Source organism: Anastrepha ludens, chromosome 6, assembly GCF_028408465.1.
Source record: "Anastrepha ludens isolate Willacy chromosome 6, idAnaLude1.1, whole genome shotgun sequence".
NCBI classification, from domain to species: Eukaryota; Metazoa; Arthropoda; class Insecta; order Diptera; family Tephritidae; genus Anastrepha; species Anastrepha ludens.
Genome location: NC_071502.1, coordinates 94,333,711 through 94,339,710, shown reverse-complemented (window position 1 = coordinate 94,339,710; position 6,000 = coordinate 94,333,711).

Here is a 6,000-nt window from a genome sequence, read left to right as displayed (position 1 = left end):
TTATTTTAGAAAATAAAAGACAATTTTTTCATGGAACTAAAACTTTATTCAGTAATGTATTGCCCATTTTGATCAATGACCTTTTGCCATCTTTCAGGCAGCCTCATAATCCCACATTCATAAAACTTCTGGTTTTTATTAGCAAAAAACTGAATCATGTACGATTTGGCATCATCATCATTATTGAAATTTTTACCATTCAAGTAGTTTTGTTAAGATCGAAACAAAAAGTAATCAGATGGTGTAAGGTTAGGACTATATGGCGGATGTGGCAAAATATCCCAACCAGGCTCCAATAATTTTTGCCGGGTGGCCAAAGATGTGTGTGGCCTTGCATTGTCATGATGGGATACCATACTTTTTCGATTTGCCAATTCGAGCCGCTTTTCTTCAACTATATATGTATAATTGGCGCGTACACCCTTTTTGGGTGTTTGGTCGAGCTCCTCCTCCTATTTGTGGTGTGCGTCTTGATGTTGTTCCACAAATGGAGGGATCTACAGTTTCAAGCCGACTCCGAACGGCAGATATTTTTATGAGGAGCTTTTTCATATCAGAAATACACTCGGAAGTTTGCCATTGTCTGCCGAGGGGCGACCGCTATTAAAAAAATGTTTTTCTTAATTTTGGTGTTTCACCGTTCTCACATTCTCTCTGTGAATTCCGAATGGTAGTCACGCACCAACCCATTCGGCTATGGCGGCCGCTTTTCTTCAACTGCATTGTTTAATTTCGTTAGCTGTTCAATGTAGACGTCAGAATTGATCGTTCGGTTGGGTGCTAAGAGTTCAAAGTAGACAATTTCTTTGTAATCCCACCAAACTGATAATAAAATCCTCTTTTTAAATGAATATCAGCTTTTGATGTTGTTTGAGTTGGATCACCTGCCCTGCTCCACGTTCTTTTCCGATTGATATTGTTGTAAACAACTCATTTTTCATCGCCAGTTATCAGTTGTTTTAAAAATGCTTCATTTTCATTACGTTTCTTAAGCAAATCGCAGCTGTTAATGCGTTGCGTTAAGTGCGTTTGATTCAGTTCGTGAGAAACCCACGTATCGAGTTTTTGAACATAGCCAAGTTCTTTTAAGTGATTTTCTATGCATGTATGTGATACATGAAGCTTCTCTGCAATCTCACGTGTTGTACTGTGGCGATCCGAATCGATTATTGCCCTGATTAGGGCGTCATCAACTTCAACTGGACGATCAGAGCGTTTTTCATATTTGAGCGAAAAATCACCAGAACGAAATTTGGCAAACCAATTTTGACACTATCGTTCTTTTAAGGCTTCGTCGCTATAAATAGCACATACAGTTAGTAACGGAAGTAAGTATAGTAGTTTTCCCCCAATCGATTTCTTCAAACAACCTAAGTTATAAAAAAAATGTGTTTTATTTACATGAATGAAATACAAAAATCATATTTAATCCAAAAAGGAAAAATTTTAAAAAGGAACAAAATTATAGCTTTTTATATTAAATTTTATAAAAATTCATGTCTCAAAAGTAAGTATACAGTTCATCACATTATTAATTTGTGAAATGAAAAACATAATTAAAATCATATCCTAGTATTTGGTTGAATAACCATTAGACTTTACAATCACTTTAAGTCGTGCTGGCATTGATTTTACCAAGTTTTCAGTTACAGCTGGTGGTATTTTATTCCATTCCTCTAGAAGGACGTTTTTCAGTTGTTCCTTATTTCTAATCGGTTGTTTACGTATTTGTCGCTTTAAATGTTCCTATAAATGTTCGATTGGGTTGGTATCCGGGGACTATGGCGGTGTTTTCAGCTGTTTTCGCACATTATATAACAGGCACTCTCGTGCAATGTTGGATGTGTGCTTGGGGTGATTATCCTGCTGGAAGATAAACGTTCCTCCAAGGCCCAATTTCGTAGCGCTTTCTTTTAAAATATTTTTCAAAATATTTATGTAACCATATCGGTCCATAATATTCTCGATAAATACCAAGTTTCTAACCCCGTTCGCAGCCAGATATCCCCAAACCATCACACATGCTTCACAGTGCCGGTCATATTGTTTGGATCCAATTCCGTGTTAACTTTCCTCCAAACGTTTTTACGGCCATCAGATCCACAGATACTGAACTTACACTCATCAGAAAATATGACTTGGTTCCAAAACGTTTGGTCATACAAGGTGGCGCAAAAGTAACCTTGCGATGTTTTTTCACTGTAATTAAAAAAAAAATGGAAAACTTTGATTCTTCTTGTGGATTATATTTATTTGGTCTTTTAATTTTTTTTGAGCCATTGACCCCTTTTTATGGCATTTTCCATCACTTTGGCCAAAACTTCCGGCGATAGGTCCTCACATTCTTGACGGATATTGTCTTTAAGAGCTGCAAGAGTCTGAGGCTTGTTGACATAAACCCGCGACTTCAAAAAGCCCCACAAAAAGAAGTCTGGAGCGGTCAAATCAGGCGATCTTGCTGTCCAGTGCAAATCGCCAAAACGGGAGATTAGGCGCCCGGGAAATGCATCCTTCAGTATATCGGTTGTGGCACGTGCAGTGTGTGCCGTTGCACCGTCCTGTTGGAGCCACATGTTTTCCAATCCCAATTCATTAAGTTGCGGCAAAAAGAACTCGTTGATCATTGCTCTGTAGCGCTCACCATTCACAGTAACCGTTTGACCCGCGACGCCTTCGAAAAAAATGGTCCGATAACTCCTCCAGCGAAAACAGCACACCATACCTATTATTGGTCAAATAAATAGTCAGCAATATTCCGCGTTCTGGAGCAGTGTAGCGCAACATTGTTTATCAACGTGTATTTCGCAAGTGTTTACTACACAAATGTCAAAACAGAACTGACATTAGGGGCCAATTGCAAAATTTATAGCATTTTCTGATAGGAGGATTACTTTAGCGCCAACTGTTATTTTTCATGACCTTTTGCGAATGAAATTCGTTTACACCGATTGACACTACTCACGAAGGGCTTTTTCCTAACACTGCGCCCATGATAACCCGCACTATGCAAAACCCGGCTCATTTTCAACTTAAAATTTCAATTTGGGGGCATTTATTTTGGGGTTTGTCCTGATTTTCCGTACGACTAAGCTTTTTTCTCTGGGACTTAAGAGCGGCGGACGCCTACAACGCTCTTTATTGTGGTGCTTCCCGCACTTTTATATTTATTCACAATATTTTGAACTGTAGCAAAACTCCTATCTATCAAACAATCGATTTTTCGCAATGATTTATGTTCCTTGTCATATTTTATAATCAGTTTTTTTAAATCATCAGAAAGCTCTTTTCCTCTTGATGCCATTACTAAAAATGTCGCAAAAATTAATAAAAAAGGTACTCCCCTAAATATTTATACTCACTTTAATTATTTCCTTTTAATAGTTTTAACTTTTTTAATCAATGCGTAAAAATAAATGTTATGCTAACTGAACAATCGTTTGCTTTATACTAACTTTTGTGACATAAATTTCGCTGACATCAAAGACAAAGCAAAGCGTGGATAACGGTACCTAAAATTTACAGTTAAATTAAGGCGCATATGAAAGCTTATCCCAGTACACAATTACCATGTGTAAAATATTTTGATTACATATTAAGGAAAGCGTTAGCGTCAAACAATTCCATAAATAAGGCTCCTGTATACTTATTTATGCTACTAACTGTAACTTTTTATGAGCTTGCGATGCGGTTTTCCCTTTGCGGAAATAAAAAAGCAAAATATGACGAACATATTTCTCTTTATTTTTCATTTTTCAACGAAAGCCAAACGAAAACTACACAACCGATAAGTAAAACTTTTTTTGCTGATTGGCAGCTAAATTGCCAACTATCAAATAACAAAATGTGTTTTACATTTGTATTACGTCTGCAAACCTAAAAATCTATGAGTGAAATCCGCAGTTACTTAGTTGCCGACCCAATATAGTTTTTTTATATTTTTTTACAAAAATGAAATTTCCATCTTATTTTAAAAATAGATTGCAAATAAACGAAAGTTAATAAAAAAAAAACAAAAAAAAAAGTATCTTGAAAAAAATATATTAGAAAACGATTTTCAAAATTTGAAAGATTTTCAAAAATTAGTGAAATTCCACAAACTTTTTATTCCAGCTCCACGGTTTTTAACTAGAATTTCTAGAAAGATTCTTGTTATACAGTTTTTTTAGCTAATTCAGTTTTAGTACAATAAAATAAAAATTTTAACACAATAAAAAAATAATAATTTAAACAAATTTGGTAATTGTACACAATTTAGGCCGAATCGAATTTTAGCCATGATTTAAATTAGCTGTTGTTTTAGTTAAAACAAAAAAAAAGGGAAAAAAAAACAAATAGTTTATCATACTGACATCTTTTTCTTATGAATTCTCTATACGTCAACTATTTGCACAATTGTAGATTAAAATAAAATATTCTAATTTTCTGTTTAAAGGTGAGTGCCCGTACAAATTGAATACTTACGAGATGTGGCATTTTAGTTCCATTAAATGCACAACAACATAACCAATTTATGGTACGAACAAAATTTTATTATCGTCCTTCAGACCAAGAGAGGACTCTAAAACTCTGCCCGTTGGCGCTGCTCCCATGATTGGACACATCCTTCGTAATTCTTTGAAGTTAAGCTGTTCAGCACGGCGGTTACAGTTTCCTTACACTGAACATAAGACTGCGTGTTTAAGCGGCACAAATCCAACTATTTTGAGCGAGTTCGGGTCGCCTACGGCAATTATGTGCTCGTAGTTAGCTCGAGGACGCGAACATAGAATTTTCCAGTTACTCTCTACGCGGCATAATCATATCTTCGATGAGCGATTAAGCGGATATCGAAAAACAAACTATCAACATTGCCTTTAAGTGAGTTTTGGATTCTTTTTCGCTTTCGTTGGCGCCTCCTTGAAGCGCTTCGCTCACTCAAACATGCGCGCCTGTGACTTTTACACTAGACTGGCTTTAAAAAGGCGAAAAAGTTCTTCCCTGTATTAAATAAATTTCGCCGCCATAAAAAAACAAACTATTTTTTAGCCTTCTAAAAATCGCCGTAATGGTGTTGTTTTATTATAACCTGGTTACTTTACATTCCATTTTCAAAGTCCAGTTCCAGTCTTCAGGCGTTCTATGCCACTTTAATCAAAAAGGTCCCAAGTATATATTGAGAAAATTCAAAATACAAACTTGTTCCTCAAAAGTGATTATTGCCTCCGCCTGCGTACTCCTCATCAACTGCTACGCACGTATGCCACCGTTTGATTCAGTTATTGAAACATTTCTAGAACTCTATTTTCCGTATAACCATCAGAGCTGTTTTCGATTTATTCATTACTTCCGTTCGTCTGTTAAAACGCGTTCTTCGTAGCGGTTTTTTGACTCAATTAAACAGAAATAAAAACGCAGGGAGCCATATCAGGTGAATTGGATGGCTGTTGAATGGTATTCGTCTCGTTCTTGGTCAAAAATTCACGCGTAATGATGCAAAAAAAACCGAACTCAAATCAGCTGGCTTAGAGCGTCACTTGGCGTTTATTCCCGGCACTTTTTGATCAAGGTGGCATTTCGTTCTAGTGCCCTTCTGAGCTTCAAAGTTGTTTTCTTATAGTTGGGTCAGTTACCCAGAGTTGCACCCCTCTGAGATGTCCTGTTTATTTCATCAATCTCAAGTAGCTATTATACATTAAAACTCATTAAAAGTTTGCTTTTTAAACGGTTTTGCTAAAATCATAGACAAAAATAGTTAAAAGCAATTGAAAATCGGATATTAAATGAGGAAGTTATAATATAAAAATCATTTGGGTGGTTTTTAGAAGGATCAAAAATCTTGGTTTTTGTGGTGGTGAAAGTCACTCAACATAAGCTTTAAATACAGAGGTAGATTTTTCCAAATATTTCTTCTCGTTTGGCACCCGACCCGGTCTAATATATTCGTCTACGTCCCCCTCTACAATTTTCACCAGATTTCTGAATGCTTCGCGCCAGATTTCATTAAACAATTTTTTTCAACAG